The 16,890-nt window shown below is 44.5% G+C and overlaps 1 protein-coding gene across 9 annotated transcripts in view; it reads right to left on the bottom strand.

Annotated features, from left to right (window-relative positions):
- Positions 1–16,890, bottom strand: part of LOC135904809 (G-protein coupled receptor dmsr-1-like) — a 1,021,428-nt gene that overhangs the window by 145,493 nt on the left and 859,045 nt on the right. For 2 of the 9 annotated variants that reach the window (XM_065435788.2, XM_065435790.2), the window contains exon 1: positions 5,056–5,215. The exons of the other annotated variants lie outside the window; for them this stretch is intronic. The gene's annotated coding sequence lies outside the window, so the exon portion shown is untranslated. Of the gene's footprint in view, positions 1–5,055; positions 5,216–16,890 lie in introns of those variants that run through there. 9 annotated transcript variants of the gene reach the window in all.

Here is a 16,890-nt window from a genome sequence, read left to right as displayed (position 1 = left end):
AACCAACATGTTGAATGCTGCTACACGCACAAGTGCACAGGCAGTGCTGGCTTTATTCGAACCGTGCCGGTCGCACATATCAGGGATACGCGACATAGTACTCAACGATAATCATCTGCGTTGCCGGTGATACTGCGCGCACGCGCTGGTGTACCGTGAGAGCCAGGTCACTGTTGAGATTCGTTGCACCATAATTGCCCCAGGCAAACAGAAGCATTTCCCAAAGCACCTTATAGCACGTTCGCGTGGCATCAGCGGCAACGCGCCAGTGATTATCTCCGAATAGCGCACCACGCATATTATCTGACTTGTGCTGTGGCGCGTGCCCGTTAAACTAACGCGGTTTGCGTGCGTTTGCGTACACGAAACATATTATCACTGCTTGCGACAGTGCACAGTCCCAACGAAAACGATCAACACCACTCGAACGCTCATTCTGTAATATTTTCAGTAGATACAAGTAAATTGAAGTAAATGCAGTTATCAACATCAAATTTCCTGCGGTTGATCAGCAGGACCCGGCCCTCACAGCTAGCGCGCGTAATTTGCCGTCAATGACAGTGCTCGCCACAGGGCGCACTGTGAATATTGACACTCCCCTTGCTATTGTTAGTATAAGAGGTTACTACATTTATTGTACAGCCTTAAAGGTTCGAAAACATCACATAAGGCAGGGGGAAATACAGGGTAGTGCAACTATGTTGCCATGACTCCGTGCAGTTTTGAGGCATTATAACTATAGAAGATTTGGTACTATACATTTCTTACATTAGGATTCACTGTGAATGGCGTTTTACGAAATCTCTGTGCAATATGCGTATAAACAAAAATTAAGCTTCACTAAGAAACACAGCATAACTAAATTCCTATAGGCAGGGCGAGGCGTGGAGTGTAGGGTGGGAACAGAAGTTCGGAGTGTAGTTGTTTAAACATTATTGCTTTCTAACTCCCCTGTTTAGAAGGGCAGCTTCACTTTCTTTATATGCAAAATACTGTTGGCGAAGATATGGACTCAAGCGAAATAGGTGACCCGGAAAATAGATCGGCAAAGCTGTTGTTTGTGCAAGTGCAAAATCGCGAGCTTGTCATTTTGATATCGCCGGAAGGTATTCAAGTTTTGGTGAGAGATGTTTAATGCGAATCATTCTTTACCTCATTACTACCGCTTGGTGGTAGGTAGGTACGTTCCTGTCTCGCCTCACTTTAATAAAAAGAGCGTAGTGTGTGACCGACGATGGAATCAAACCTCGACCGTGGAGCAAAGCAGCCCGAGTGACCACTAGACCCCGTGCACGATCGCACGCCTACTTCTATCTTTCCAAAGTCAGCCAGTTTTTTGAAATACTCGGCGCGTGCGCCACGTGTCACTTTCTCACCTTCTTTTCTTTTGACAGCTCACACTTTGAGGCGCCTTGTTAGACTGAAAGTACTCCGGGAAGGGCTTACTTTTAAAGCGAAGCTTTCTTCGCCTCTTCTCTCCGGCGCTCCTGCTGCCTTGAAGGTGTTGCCGCGCGTGCCGCTAGCTTTCTAGCAACACCACCAGATAGCACTCGCCTCGTGGTCTTGCTTTTTGATTTTTCCTCTTGGCTAGGCCACTAATATTGAGTCCGCCTGTTACAAAGCGTTCATTCGCCACAACTTATCATCATCATCATGCTCTCGCGCGCTGCTGGGTTTCTTGCAACACCACCAGCTGGCGCTCGCCTCCGCGCATCTCGGCTGGCGTCGCCGCGGCAGCGTTTAACCGTTTGCGCGAATGGCACGTGCTGTGCTTGCTTTCTTATGCGACAAAACTTAGTGCCCTCCATTTTGCGATTAAGGATGACTAGCAAGGCTGTGTATGTGGGCGCCTTAATGGCGAGCTGCACCTCCACCGCGGGTCGGCCCGACATTGCACATTCTTCGGGATCGGCCCACGTATGCGGAGTGCTTAACGCCTGTGTCACCTCTGCCGCGGGTTGGCCCGGCATAGCACTAACTTTGGGATGGGCCCACGTACGAGGAGTGCTTAACGCCTACGTCACCTTCGCCGCGGGTCGGCCCGGCATAGCACTAACTTCAGGATCGGCCCACGTATGGGGAGTGCTTAATGCCTGCATAGCCTCCTCCGCGGGTCGGCCCGGCATGGCACTAACTTCAAGATTGGCCCACGTATGGGGAATGCTTAACGCCTACGTCATCTCCGCCGCGGGTCGGTCCGGTATTGCACTATCTTCGGGATCGGCCCACGTATGAGGAGTTTTGTGTCTACACACGGACACAATCCTGGGGGAATTCAGGTGCTGGGCTGTGGAGGTCGCGTGCTGGGTGGTGATAGTGTGAACATTTCAATCGCCCATAGCCCGAAAAGAGCTGGCGTCTCGACAGCGTACAGGCCACGTATGCATTGTTATTATATCATTAGTATTATTAGATACGAAGACATACACATACAAGTACACAAAGGAAACGGGGAGGGAGCAAGCTGAGTATGGACAGCTGGGCTAGTCGGTTGTGATTAGCATTATGAAACATCGTTCAGGATCGGCCCACGTATGAGGAGTGCTTAACGCCTACGTCACCTTCGCCGCGAGTCGGCCCGGCATAGCACTAACTTCAGCAAGCTGAGAAATGCCACCGAGAGGGTCCCAACGCCTGCCTACTCTTTCAGGAGGAGGGAACGAAAAGAAGATAAGAAACAAAGAAATCGAAAAAAAATAGGAAATAAACAAATGACAGAGACACAGACAAAAGAAAGTACGAACAGAGAAAAATTGTCAATAAACCAGAGGCCAAATCAATTTTCTACAGGAAAGTTAGCAAGGCATAGTCAAGGGGACTGGTCGTTCTGGGCAGCACTCCCTCTCGGAAACAGGCAATCGTCAACGGTCGTACACTTGTGCTCAATCAGTCCATATTCGTTGATTTGCAGATCACGTTGTGTGACGAATGTGGGACACTCCACTATAAGGTGTTCAAGTGTCTCACAGGAACCACATGACGTACACGATGGCCTGCCCACACGTCCTTGACGATACAAGCGCCAAGGACGTGTGGACTGTCCGTCCACACGCGCTATACCATACCATACCATACCATACCATACCATACCATACCATACCATACCACACGTACGAACGTATGCAAAGGAGCACGTAAACACGCGCCAGCAAAATGGCTCCAAAGTGTGCGCTCAGCCTCGAGGACACCCAGGCCGGAAAGGAGCGTCGCGCGGAACACGAGCGTCTTCACTGCGCAACAAAACGTGGCGCAGACCGAGAATGTATGTATACAACGTATACACACAATTTTATAATAATTAATTGAAAATATTTGAGTTACGTATGCAGCCTCATAATTCAATTAATGTTTAACACTTCTGCCACGATGGGATATGTCATGTGAGACAATAATAATGCTCAACCATCTCAGAGATTATGAACAATGACGTGCAACAACGCCTCAGGCGGACACGTCTCCCTGCATGTTCAGTGGACTACGCAGAAAAACAGCAGTGATGCCCGCAAGGTAACATTTAACATGAACTCGCCACTCTAGTATTGGACTAAACTCTGAAGAAATTACCCATTCGCCGCCAACATCATCGCTAAGTATCGTCAATAAGAAGAAAAAGAAAACAGCATACAAAACTTCGCTTACATCTATTCCCATAGTGCGTGGGATCCGCATATTCTTCAGTATATTTTGTATAAAAACGCTGCAACATGAAGAATTGCGGTACAGAATACCTATCGTGTAGAAGAGGGAGCGTTCGAGATTGCAAAAATATAATGAAACAAAAATACCACACCACGTGGTAGTCACAGGTGGCTTTTTTCTTGTCTTCCTAGAGCGACGTATTAAAAATAGCTGTTGCAGGTGAAGAGAAAAATGCTAGTTAGCAAAACTGTGTGCTTACGTTAATTTTTTCCATCCCATAAGCAGCAATGTCGGGCTTGAAAAATTCGTAATGGCAGTCCGTAACCTTTGCTTCAAAAGTGCAGTTTTAAGGCACATTCGCACCGAACGTGGAGCGTCTAAGCGGACAAGCGGATTTTCAAAGCGGAGAGGCGGGGAGGGCCCGCGCCTGTTCTGACCAGCCGCGTTGCCTGGCTGTCCGCGCCGCCGGGAAGGCGGAGCATCTCGCAATATCTTTAGCAATTTCAGGGACGTGCCGCCATCACTTTGGGTTTGTACGCGCACTTTCGATATCTTTTTTTTCGTCGTTGGTTGGTGTGCTCTCGTCCGCTATCTGCTTCTGCAAAATGATGAGCTCAGACGAAGAAGACGAGATCATTGGCATTTTACTCGCCACTTCTCTAGTCGATTTTCAAGATTTGTTACAGCGCAACATAAGGCAAGGTCAAAAGAAGGTGTAAAGCGACGACACGGCGCCGTGTCGTCGTTTAGACCTTTTTTTGTCCTTGTCTTGTGTTGCGCTGTAACAAACCTTACTATGAATCCCAACCAACTGGCCCAACTTGCCGTTTTGACGCTTTTGAATAACAGAAGCGAAAAGCCCAGAGAAAGACATTCGTTTGCATTCGTTCACCAGCGCTTCCGCAATGTCGCGTTCTTATTGGCTGCGGCCAAAGCGGCCAACTTATCCGCGCGGAAAAAATAGGTCCGGGCGCGATCCGGCCAAGCGGCCACGTATTTTCCGCCAAGCGGAAAATCCGCGGCCGCTTGGCCGGATCCGCTTGTCCGCTTGTCCGCTCCGCCTTCGATGTGAACGTGCCTTTACTCAGGCATATTTTCCGTGAAGTCCAGCAGCGCAAGTCAACTGAAGTGCCGACAAAGCCAAAAGTAACACGACTTCACTGTTTGTCTTGTATGTGCCACTCAGAGGTTACAAAAACTCAGAAAAAACCACTCGGATTAAAAAAACTGAATCACCGGACTCGCTTTGGCTGCGGGGAGCACTGCTCTCAACCGAAAAAACTGAAATGCAGCAATTTAAATCCTCAAAAGCCGCTATAACCCACAGTACGAGGCTCCCAGAGCCAGTAAAAAAACATGTTATTAGAAGGTCGATCTGAATTTCCTCCGATCTGAAATCGTGAATTTCCTACGCACGTTCTTCCTCTGGTGATTCTGCGCACTCCTGTGGATGCTCCTAGCATGGCTACTGCGACAGGTGATGCCATCAGATGGGTGACTTCAAGCTTCCTCAGTATAAAAGTTCCGTCGTTCTAGCACACCGGCAGTGGGCAATACAGCAGCAGCGGCTTCAGCATGTTGCCTTAACGCTTATTCTTGTTTGCACAGGCACGTTACTTAGACAGCTCGTACTGTATCCGATCCGATAATCGATTCCCGCTGCTGCTGTGTTGCCCACACAATTGTTTGATTAGTAGACTGGCCACTGTAAATAGTGCTGTCACAGCTTTGTTACCGTTCAAAATGAGTTCAAAACCCTGGCTCAACAGAAAAGGAAATGTTGTCGCAACTTTTATCTGGCCAAAGTAGCATGACTGCCTCCTCAATGATATACTGACTAAACAGAGCAGAATTGAAACACATATCGCTGATTTAAAAGAGCGCATGCTCAGCTTCGTAGCTGAACTGAGTACTTTACGTTTATTACAAACTGATGTTAATAATGTCAAGGAAACGGAAACTGATTCGGAATATAACGTCTCCAGTTTGCTATGTAAAGTCGATCAACTATAACACAGAGGTAGAAGAAACAATTTGATTGTGTATGACTTAAATGAATAAGACGGGGAGACAAATGACGGTCTCTTAAATGTGATCAAAAAAGATGTTTTCAAGGAAAAGCTTGGACTTACAATTAATAACGTAGAAAGATGTCACGGGCTAGGAAAGAAAAAAAGAAAAAGCACGCCCCATGATCTTAAGGTTCTTGGACTATCGCGATAAAAGTTCAGTGCTGAAAGTACAACAAGCTTAAAGGGAGAATGCTTTCTATAACAGAGGAATTTTCTTTGAAATTCTGAGGGCAAGAAAGAAATTATGGCAAAGCTCAAAAAAAGATCGCGATCAAGGCTCCAAAATTAAACTAGTTTTTGATAAATGCAGCATAGATGGTGAAATGTTTGTGTGGGATGTGGAAAAGGACAAACGCTGTAGGCTAAAAAGAAGGAGCAAATGACATGCTAGCCATTGCCAATCACCATTCACCATCTTAAAGATTCACTGCCGCAGCGTTGTCAGCAAAGTAGAACAGCTTGAAGGCATCCTTTGCTCGCTTGACCTCGATATTGCAGTATTGACGGAAACCTGGTTAAATGAAGATATATATGATAGCAAATTTGTCCCGATAAACTATAGAATAATGCGCAAAGACCGCTATAGAAGAGGAGGGGGCGTAGCCGTTCTTTTTAAACATTCTCTTCAAAGTTAAAGAATGCCGGAAACCTCGGCAGTAGAAAGCGTTATCCGCAACTTTTGTATTCACAACGTCAAATACATTCTTGATGCCGTATACAGGCCCCCTAACTCGCCTGTTACAAACTAGGAATGCTTAAGAGAATACATGTTGCATGAAAATATACATACATGATAAACTAATCTTACCCGGTGATTTAAACCTGCCGAATGTCGACTGGAGCACATTCACGTCCCGCTCCACCACAAATATTGATAGTGAAATGATTGATATTGCTTTTAATTTTGACTTATTACAGGTAGGTAAGGATTTCACTAGAACAAACAAAGACTCAAATGCAGTTCTCGATCTATTTTTGGTAAGTGGAAATATACAACATGATGTCTCATGTATGGTCACAGACGGCATTTCAGATCAAACAGTAGTATTGTCGTTGCAATGTGCCCCTCTCAGTAAATATGATAGGATTCAGTATTACCCGAATTCTTCACGCGCAGATGACACGTCTGCAGTTGATACACTAGCATTTCATCTGGACGACTTTAAAAACAAAACTGCTAGCATGAATTATCTGTGGCTTTTATTTAAAGTCATTTTATTCAACTGCATGCAACAGTTTGTTCCGAAGATTGCGAGGAAGTCTACGCGTCGGAATCCATGGATTTCCCGGGGGACGTTGCGCCAGCAACGCAAGCTTAAACGGCTTAAAAATTTCGCAAAAATGAAAACTTGTTCAAATTCCGAAAGGATCATTGAGGAAGCGTCAAATAAATTAAAACAAATGATCACAAATGACAAAGAGAGTTACTTTAATGTGCAGCTTCCGAGATTGATGAAAACGTCTCCAGGGAGATTTCGTACGACGATGACGCATTCTTCTTCCCTGCCCGATTTGTTTATAATAGGCGGTAAGAGTGTACACGATGAGCAGGTTGGATGTTCGGCTTTTGAGAATCATTTCAGTAGTGTATTCACAACGGATGATCGTTGTCAGCCTTCTTTTTACATGGATTTGCCTTCTATTCCCGATATTGCTATTTCTGAGAATGGCATATGGCACTTACTGCCAAAAATTGATGAAAAAAAATCGCCCGGTCCAGATCGTATTCCAAATGTCTTCTTACAACGCTATGCCGAGTGGTGTGCGAAATACTTGGAAATTTTGTTTCGTAAATCGTTACAGGATGGCATGCTTCCGGATGGCTGGAAAACAGCAATAATCAAACCCTTACATAAATCGGGAAACAAGAATTGTATAAAAAACTATCGACCAAATTCGCTAGCTTTGACAACATGCAAAATTTTCGAACACCTAATCTATAAGCATGTAATCGGTTTCCTTGATGAGCATTGCGTATTGACAAACGCTCAACACGGATTTCGGTAGGGCTTTTCCACAAACACTCAGTTAGTAGTAACGATTCACTATTTTGCCAATACAATAAATAATAGAAAACAAACCGACACTATATTAATGGATTTCAGTAAAGCATTCGACAAAGTAGCCCACAGCAAATTACTTTACAAATTAAGTTTCATACTTAGAAACGAGAAGCTATTAAAATGGATACAAGCGTACCTAACCAACGTTTCCAATTCGTTAGGATAAACCAGACTTCCTCCAACACATTACTTGTTGCTTCTGACTTTACGTGGAGGACTGTATACTATATGACGAAATTGACTCACCCCAAGATCAAATCAGGCTAAATAGTGAACTTTGGCAAAATAGTTGCATGATGCCATCAATGGCAAATGGCTATTAACTATGAAAAAACCGTCTTTATGAGAACAACATTAAGGAAAAAGCCCCTTCTCTTCCACTATTTTACCCAGAACACTTATATCTCCAAAGTATCTCACTATAAATACATCGGTATACACATATCTCACAATCTTTCCTGGTGAAAACAGTGTAATGGCTAATTGTCATCGCAAATTGTTCACCCTCAGACGGTCGCTAAGATTCTCCACACCAGCTGTCCGCCTCCTGGCATGTAATAGAATAGTTCGTCCTACTTTAGAATTTGCAATAATCATTTGGGACCCCTACACAAAAACAACTATTGAAAAATTAGAAATAACTCAAAAGAAAGCTGTCAGATTTATCTACCGTTCTTAAGGTCGAACTTCTATAACAGATCTCCTTAAACGTAGTGGCTTCTCCTCGATTAGAGAACAAAATCGTATTTCCCGAGTAAAATTCTTTTTTCAGCTGATGAATGGCCACTACCATATTGATACCTCGTACATCTTAACAGTTTTAACTGATTATGTTACTCGTCATAAACACTCCCTTGCACTAACCCCGTTAACACCGCATAACAACTGCTTCAAGTACTCTTATTTTACAAGAACAATTGTTGATTGGAATAAGCTACTTGATGAAGTTGTTACACTAAATTCTTTATCAGGTTTTCAGGCGCACCTGTATTCATGACTCAACCGCACATAGTTTATTTGCTTTTTTTTTCATGCATTCTGTCCTTTTTCCATGTTGAATTCAAGCATCGGCATGATTGCTTGAATTGTATGTTTGTATGAATGTACTTGTATTTTCCCACCCTGGTAAGATCTTGTAAAAGATCGCAGTACTTATAAATAAGTAAATAAATAAATAAATAAATAAATTACACTGTAACCGCACAAATGACAGCTTAAGTCTTTGGGTGAGGCATTTCACCCAAAATTTCACGTTTTTCTTTCGTCTCGGTCTTTACTTAGCGAGGGTCTCGAATCCGGCAGCTTGAGTATATTTATTGATCAGTTGCCTTCACCTCAAAAGTTCACGTACTAGGTGACGCCTCCGGCAGAAAGGATGTGCCACAACCGCCGCCAAGACCGTGAGTGGTGGCGCTGGTCAACACTCTCAGGGTTAGTTCTAGTAGTTAAACATAAATACCCCACAAAGTGAATAGGAAAACTCAAACTAAAAGCTCAATTGGTAAGAGAATCACACGCGTAATGCGGATACGTGGGTTTGCATCGCAGCTGCGGCCAACTGTTTTTTTCCCACGCACTTTGATTTTCCATTTATTCATCATTTCATTCATTCGTATAAGAGCGGCGGATAATCTCCCATATACTCTACTTTTTGTCATTGTGTGTTGGCTTATTATGATATAACTATATACGTATAAAATTAAGTTAGCAAGTTTTCAATTCCGTAACTCAGTAATGAATAATGGTATCGCAATTAACTAAGGAATACCTATTGAAGCAGCTAAAGTGGACAAAATTGATGTATAAGACACCGCTCTGAAACAAACCACCTATTTTTGAGTAAGACTTAGCAAGATCCCAGTAAACATTTTAACAGTTTCACATACATTGTACATTTATATATCAAATTTGTCCGCTTTATACGCTCTGACATACGAAGCTGACAGAACTACAATATGAGCTTTTTGTGCATAATTACAGATTTTTAAACTTCATACTTCAACTTCTTTTTATATTACCACAATTACGGAACATTTGGGAAAGATTTAAGGGCCTAAATCACAACTCTGCGTGTATATTGAGTCACTAGAATTGAACTTTCTCAAGTGCACCGATTTCCACTCAAATAGGTCCCGCTATCGTTTTATAAAAGTATTTCTGCTTAGAAAAATCGTAGTTATATATAGCCGTGAGCTAGAACTTCCTCTGGATGGGGCATCATAACAGTTTCCCTGCGAAAGTATGCCAGATCTCCAATGAAGTGTTTCAGTTCCCATACGCAGGAATTAAATACATATTGGAGTGACGCTTCGCTAATCTATCCCTGCTGGAGGTGCCATGTGCTATAAGAAAGTCGCAGTTTTGCCGAAAGGCGAAGTACCGATTACGATACTAAATTAGTATAGCTATACGAAGTAAGAATAGCAGCTTTATCGGTTGTATTTTTTCACATTCGCGTACCAACTAAATTAAAAATGATATAATATGTTATGCGCGACTGAACGAGGACATCGAAAGGAAGACACACAGAGACAGCGCTGTCTCTGTGTGTCCGTTTCTTTCCACATCTTCGTTCAGTCGCCCTTGCACATGCTAATAGATTCAAACCAACCAGCTAAATTATTAAGCATGGTGTCACGCGCGCCGAAGAAAAAATTAATACATCTCGCTCGATGAGCGCAGAAACTTGCTGTGAAAATGCTGGAGTGGCGAATCGCGGCAGCAGCAACAATCGAATTGCCACTCGTGCATCGGTCGCATCAAAGCGAACGAAACGTAGAAAGCACAGCGCATATGAAGCTACGGGCACCACGCGCACTCTGCAAACATCGCAGATCGCTTTGAAGGTGAGGGCCGCGCGGGGGCGCAATTTCGACACGTCGCAGATCGCTTTAACGATACGGCGCCCGCAAGACCGCTCCCTAAGCAGCAGCAGCCGGAGAAGAACGTCCTGCCCGCTCTCGCAGTGACCAAACACGAACTTAGCACAGCAGTACACGGGTGTCTGCATTTCGTTCCCGTCGAAGTGCGGCCGCCACAATGTAAACACGCTACCCGTCTTGCTTCTCCTCTCAGCAAAAATATTATTCTAAACCGAACGGGAAGCGTTAGCTCATTGGAAATGAGCAATACTTTCTTCTGACAACGACTCCACCGCAATTCGTGAGTTATGTCGAACTTAAATGTAGCATTTAAGATGAGGTTTCAGAAAGCCGAATATTTATTTAGCTTCCACTTTTTTAAGTTCTAAGAATGTGCGAAATTTCTAGAAATAATACTTGAAGTATACGACTCCGTATGTCAGCAACTAAAAACGATATCAAAATTCTGTAAGCTGCACCTCATACTTCATTTATAGCGGACAAAAATTATATATCGTATACCATGAAACACTCCACTAACTCCTGAATATGGCATTCGAAAAATCTTCATAAGCATAGTAACAATTTCACATAAGTTATAAATTCATTCATCCAATTTTTCCGATTGAGATGCTCCAAGGGATGCAGTTTATAGAGATGCGATGTCAGTTTTTCATGCGAACTAACGGATTTGTAAACTTCTTTTCTCAGATTCATCGATTTTCGATAATTCTTGTCAATAATACCATGGCCTAAATCAAAATCATTATTGCAGCGATCACTGTGATCTTGAATGCAACAATTCTCATTATGATCGGTTGAGCGATTTTCTCATAAAATCATTCATGCGTTTTACATGTATTTGAGGAGCCGGAATGCAAGAAACACCCGAGCTAAAGCTTCCTCTTAATGCATCACACCGGTTCTGTAGGAAGCCCACGAAACATAACGCTGACTATACAGAAACCCCCGGCCGCAGTGGTTAAAAAATAATAGGAAAACGAAACAGTGAAGAAAGTAAACTCAACGGAAGCTTTGCGGAAGCCGTAATCTCGGCCACACATCTTACCCTGAATGCCAACGAGCTGTCTGGCAAGGAGACTAGCAAAATCATCGTTTCATTGCCAGTCGAGCAAGTAGCAGGTTGTCTTCAAGATAAGGCTGATACATAAGCGCGCTCATACCGATGTGAAGCAACAGTCTCAGGGTGTGTGCTTCTTTTTATTATGTTTTCCTTAGTTTGGCGTCATGGCATACATCACGGCGCGAATTTCAAATCTTTAAGGTCGATACGCCATGTGGTGGAGAAAAAAGAAACTAAACGTATGTCCAGAATTCCTGGGTATGTCGCCCCCGTGCCTCGCCCGCGACAGGAGAAGGCGCGCTTCTGGCTGGCCTTCCTGGTTCGAACACGCGAGATAAAGCCGCGTTCGCCCACTCGCACTCGCACGCTTTCACTCGCACGTAGAGCATACGGCGCGCAGCGACGATATTATCGCCCTTGCAGTTTATACGGAATCTCACGGCGACGGCGACGACAAAAATGCGCAAGGAGTGTCCATATAGTTGCTATCGCAATAATATTAGGAAGTCCCGTGATGACGCAAGCAGTGGCAGAGCACCGGATGCAACCACTAACTGAACTGAGCCGACTTACGGCGAAAGATAAATTTGCCGAGCGTCGGGAATGAGCCAGATGAATCAAATTTACCATATCATTTGCAGTCGCCGCTTGTTCAATCCATGGGTAAACAACGCCGGTGTAGAGGAGCCAAAGCGGCACCCCAGAAGGAGTGCGTTAAGAAGGCGCGGGGCTCGGTCATACACCCCAACAACGAAAGGAACGATCGAAGAAAAGCCCTTTAAGAGCTGCAGTATGCATTATTTCTGTCTTTCTGTGTGTCTGTCTGTCTGTGCAGGTACTTGGAACACTAAGGTGATGACGGCAATGAGATATCACTGGTGTAGTTTCACTGCTATTCCAAGTAACCATTGTTTGCATCATGCACCAGGTAGTTTGGTCACAGCAATGTGAAGGTTATCCTCTGTAGCAAGTGACGATAAGCCGTCGCGTATGGGTTTCCTACATGCGGAAATTGAGTCACAAAATAAACATCATCATCATCATCAGCCTGGTTACGCCCACTGCAGGGCAAAGGCCTCTCCCATACTTCTCCAACTACCCCGGTCCTGTACTAATTGTGGCCATGTTGTCCCTGCAAACTTCCTAATGTCATCCGCTCACCTAACTTTCTGCCGCCCCCTGCTACGCTTTCCTTCCCCTGGAATCCAGTCCGTAACCCTTAATGACCATCGCTTATCTTCTCTCCTCATTCCATGTCCTGCCCATGCCCATTTCTTTTTCTTGATTTAAACTAAGATGTCATTATCTCGAGTTTGTTCCCTCACCCAATCTGCTCTTTTCTTATCCCTTAACGTTACACCTATCGTTCTTCTTTCCATAGCCCGTTGTGTCGTCCTCAATTTAAGAAGGACCTTTTTCGTAAGCCTCCAGGTCTGTGCCCCGTACGTGAGTACTGGTAAGACACAGCTGTTATACACTTTTCTCAAGAGGGACAATGGCAACCTGCTGTTTATAATCTGAGAATGCCTGCCAAATGCACCCCAGCCCATTCTCCTGATTATTTCAGTCTCATGATCCGAATCCGCGGTCACTTCCTGCCCTAAGTAGACGTATTCCCTTACCACCTCCAGTGCCTCGCTACCTATCGTAAACTGCTGTTCTCTTGCAATATTGTTAAACATTACTTTAGTTTGCTGCAGATTAATTTTTAGACCCACCCTTCTCCTTTGCCTCTCCAAGTCAGTGAGCATGCATGGCAATTGGTCCCCTAAGTTACTAAGCAAGGCAATATCATCAGCGAATCGGAAGTTACTCAGATACTCTCGATTAACTTTTATCCCCAATTCTTCCCAATCCAGGTCTCTGAATACCTCGCGTAAACACGCTGTTAATAGCATTGCAGAGATCGTATCTCCCTGCCTGACGCCTTTCTTTATTGGGATTTTGTTGCTTGCTTTATGGAGGACTACGGTGGCTGTGGAGCCGCTATAGATATCTTTCAGTATTTTTACATACGGCTCGTCTACACCCTGATTCCGTAATGCCTCCATGACTGCTGAGGTTTCGACAGAATCGAACGCTTTCTCGTAATCAATGAAAGCTATACATAAGGGTTGGTTATATTCCGCACATTTCTCTATCACTTGATTGATAGTGTGAATATGGTCTATTGTTGAGTAGCATTTACGGAATCCTGCCTGGTCCTTTGGTTGACAGAAGTCTAGGGTGTTCCTGATTCTATTTGCGATTACCTTAGTAAATACTTTGTAGGCGACAGACAGTAAGCTGATCGGTCTATGGTTTTTCAATTCTTTGGCGTCCCCTTTCTTATGGATTAGGATTATGTTAGCGTTCTTCCGAGATTCCGGTACGCTCGAGGTCATGAGAGATTGCGTATACAGGGTGGCCAGTTTCTTTAGAACAATCTGCCCACCATCCTTCGACAAATCTGCTGTTACCTGATCCTCCCTAGCTGGCTTCCTCATTTGCATAGCTCCTAAGGCTTTCTTTACTTCTTCCGGCGTTACTTGTGAGATTTCAAATTCCTCTAGACTATTCTCTCTTCCATGATCATCGTGGGTGCCACTGGTGCTGTATAAATCTCTATAGAACTCCTCAGCCACTTGAACTATCTCATCCATATTAGTAATGATATTTCCGGCTTTGTCTCGTAACGCATTCGTCTGATTTCTGCCTATTCCTAGTTTCTTCTTCACTGCTTTTAGGCTTCCTCCGTTCCTGAGGGCGTGCTCAATTCTATCCATATTATGCTTCCTTATGTTCGTTAACTTACTCTTGTTGATTAACCTCGAACGTTCTGCCAGTTCTATTCTAGCTGTAGGGTTAGACTTTCATACATTGGCGTTTCTTAATCAAATATTTCGCCTCCTTCGATAGCTTACCGGTATGCTGTCTAACGAAGTTACCACCGACTTTTATAGCACACTCCTTAATGATGCCCATAAGATCATCGTTCATTGCTTCAACACTAAGCTCCTCTTCCTGAGTTAAAGCCGAATACCTGTTTTGTAGCTCGATCCGGAATTCCTCTATTTTTCCTCTTACCGCTTACTCATTCATCGGCTTCTTATGTACCAGTTTCTTCCGTACCCTCCTCAAATCTAGGCTAATTCGACACCTTACCATCCTATTGTCACTGCAGCGCACCTTGCCGAGCACGTCCACATCTTGTATGACGCCAGGGGTAGCGCAGAGTATAAAGTCTATTTCATTTCTAGTCTCCCACTTCGGGCTCTTCCACGTCCACTCTCGGCTATCCTGCTTGCGGAAGAAGGTATTCATTATGCGCATATTATTCTGTTCTGCAAACTCTACTAATCACTATCCCCTGCTATTCCTAGAGCCTGTGCCTTATTACCCCACTTACTTGTCTCCAGCCTGCTTCTTGCCTACCCTGGCATTGAAGTCGCCCATCAGTATAGTGTATATTGTTTTGACTTTACCAATCACCGATTCCACGTCTTCATAGAAGATTTCGACTTCCTGGTCATCATTACTGGATGTAAGGGCGTAGACCTGTACGACCTTCAATTTGTACCTCTTATTAAGTTTCACAAGACCAACCACCCTCTCGTTAATGCTATAGAATTGCTGTATGTTACCAGCTATATCCTTATTAATCAGGAATCGAACTCGTAGTTCTCGCCTCTCCGCTAAGCCCCGGTAGCACAGGACTTGCCTGCTTTTTAGCACTGTATATGCTTCTTTTCTCCTCCTCACTTCACTGTGCCCTATTGTAGCCCATTTGCTGCCCTCTAATTCCTCCAATAGCACCGCTAGGCTCACCTAACTAGATAACGTTCTAGTGTTAAACGTTGCCAGGTTCAGATTCCAATGGTGGCCTGTTCTGACCCAGATATTCTTAGCGCCCTCTGCTGCGTGACAGGTCTGACCACCGCCGTGGTCAGTTGCTTAGCAGCCGCTGGGGACTGAGGGACAAAATAAACAGCTGTAGTATAAATCTTACAGGCAGATGTTTCTTACAGCTATTGCATCGCTTGCAGATATGCTTTGGTAGTGTCAGTGCTTGAAATCAATTCATTCTGTATCGTATGAACGGCGTAATCTACCAGCAGTGCCTTTGTCTTGACCGCTAACATCCGCGTGGCAGTGAGTGCCATGTGGGTGGTGCTTTGTGCGTTGTTGGCAGAATGCTACCCTCTGTGTCCTCCTATAGATGTATTAATCACGAAGTGTATATGTCTGGGGAGCCATGCAATTTGGAAGAGTTGTCTAGTTTGTGGCGGAAGTAATATGCTGGCATGGGTACATGAGTACCTACATCGACAGGTGGAGCTTATATGGTTCACCGGTCATGAGCGGATCATGAGGAATGAGAGAACTAATCAGACTACCTGTGGTATGGCGCGCCAAACTCCCAACATTGCCATTCCCCGACCGACTCTACCAGTGACACAAAAACCACCTCCAAAATTACACCCATGCAGGGACGTGCACTGAAAATACATTAAGCTACGCCCATACGTTACAAGGCAACAACGTACATTCATCACCATACTCACTCCAGCACGTAAACACCTTTTCAGAGGTCTACTCACTAAAGACCCTCCTCACTGTGGTGGCTATCCGAACACAACACGCATTCCATGGCAATTCCACCCAACACTACCCACTTATCCAAACCTTCATACCTCCCACCCACCTCTTCCGCCGCATAGCCGACGCCCGCAACCTCCCGTCACGACCAATGGTTCCTTGCGGACTTTACTGGCCTAGCGCTGAAGCAACGCCACAAACTGGACTCATGGTATCGATACTTTTTCTCCTCACACGAAAAAGTGATTTATCTCTCTCTCTCTCTCTCTGTTGTAAGTGAAAGCTTTCAGTCTTTACGCAAACATAAGAAGCCTATAGTGTAAAACACGCAATTCGCGTTCATTGACTATGACGTGCTGGTGTTTCTGAACGAGCCGTGTTTTTACATAAGAACACTTTTTTCTTCCTTAAACGTTAACCCTCGTTTCTGGCGTTCTGGGCACGCATGACTCTCCAGTTTTCAACAAATGCGGTGGATTTGCAGGCGTGAGGCTGTGCCCCCTCCACATTTACGTTGTGTGCTGAAATCGCGTCAATTTGTTCAAAGAGAAAATTTATCAAGTGTCCACTTCGTTGTTGCTAGCTTTCATATG

Source organism: Dermacentor albipictus, chromosome 1 (assembly GCF_038994185.2).
Source record: "Dermacentor albipictus isolate Rhodes 1998 colony chromosome 1, USDA_Dalb.pri_finalv2, whole genome shotgun sequence".
In the NCBI taxonomy this organism is placed as follows: Eukaryota; Metazoa; Arthropoda; class Arachnida; order Ixodida; family Ixodidae; genus Dermacentor; species Dermacentor albipictus.
The sequence above is the reverse complement of the archived record's forward strand: the minus strand, read 5'-3'. Positions and strand labels throughout refer to the sequence as shown.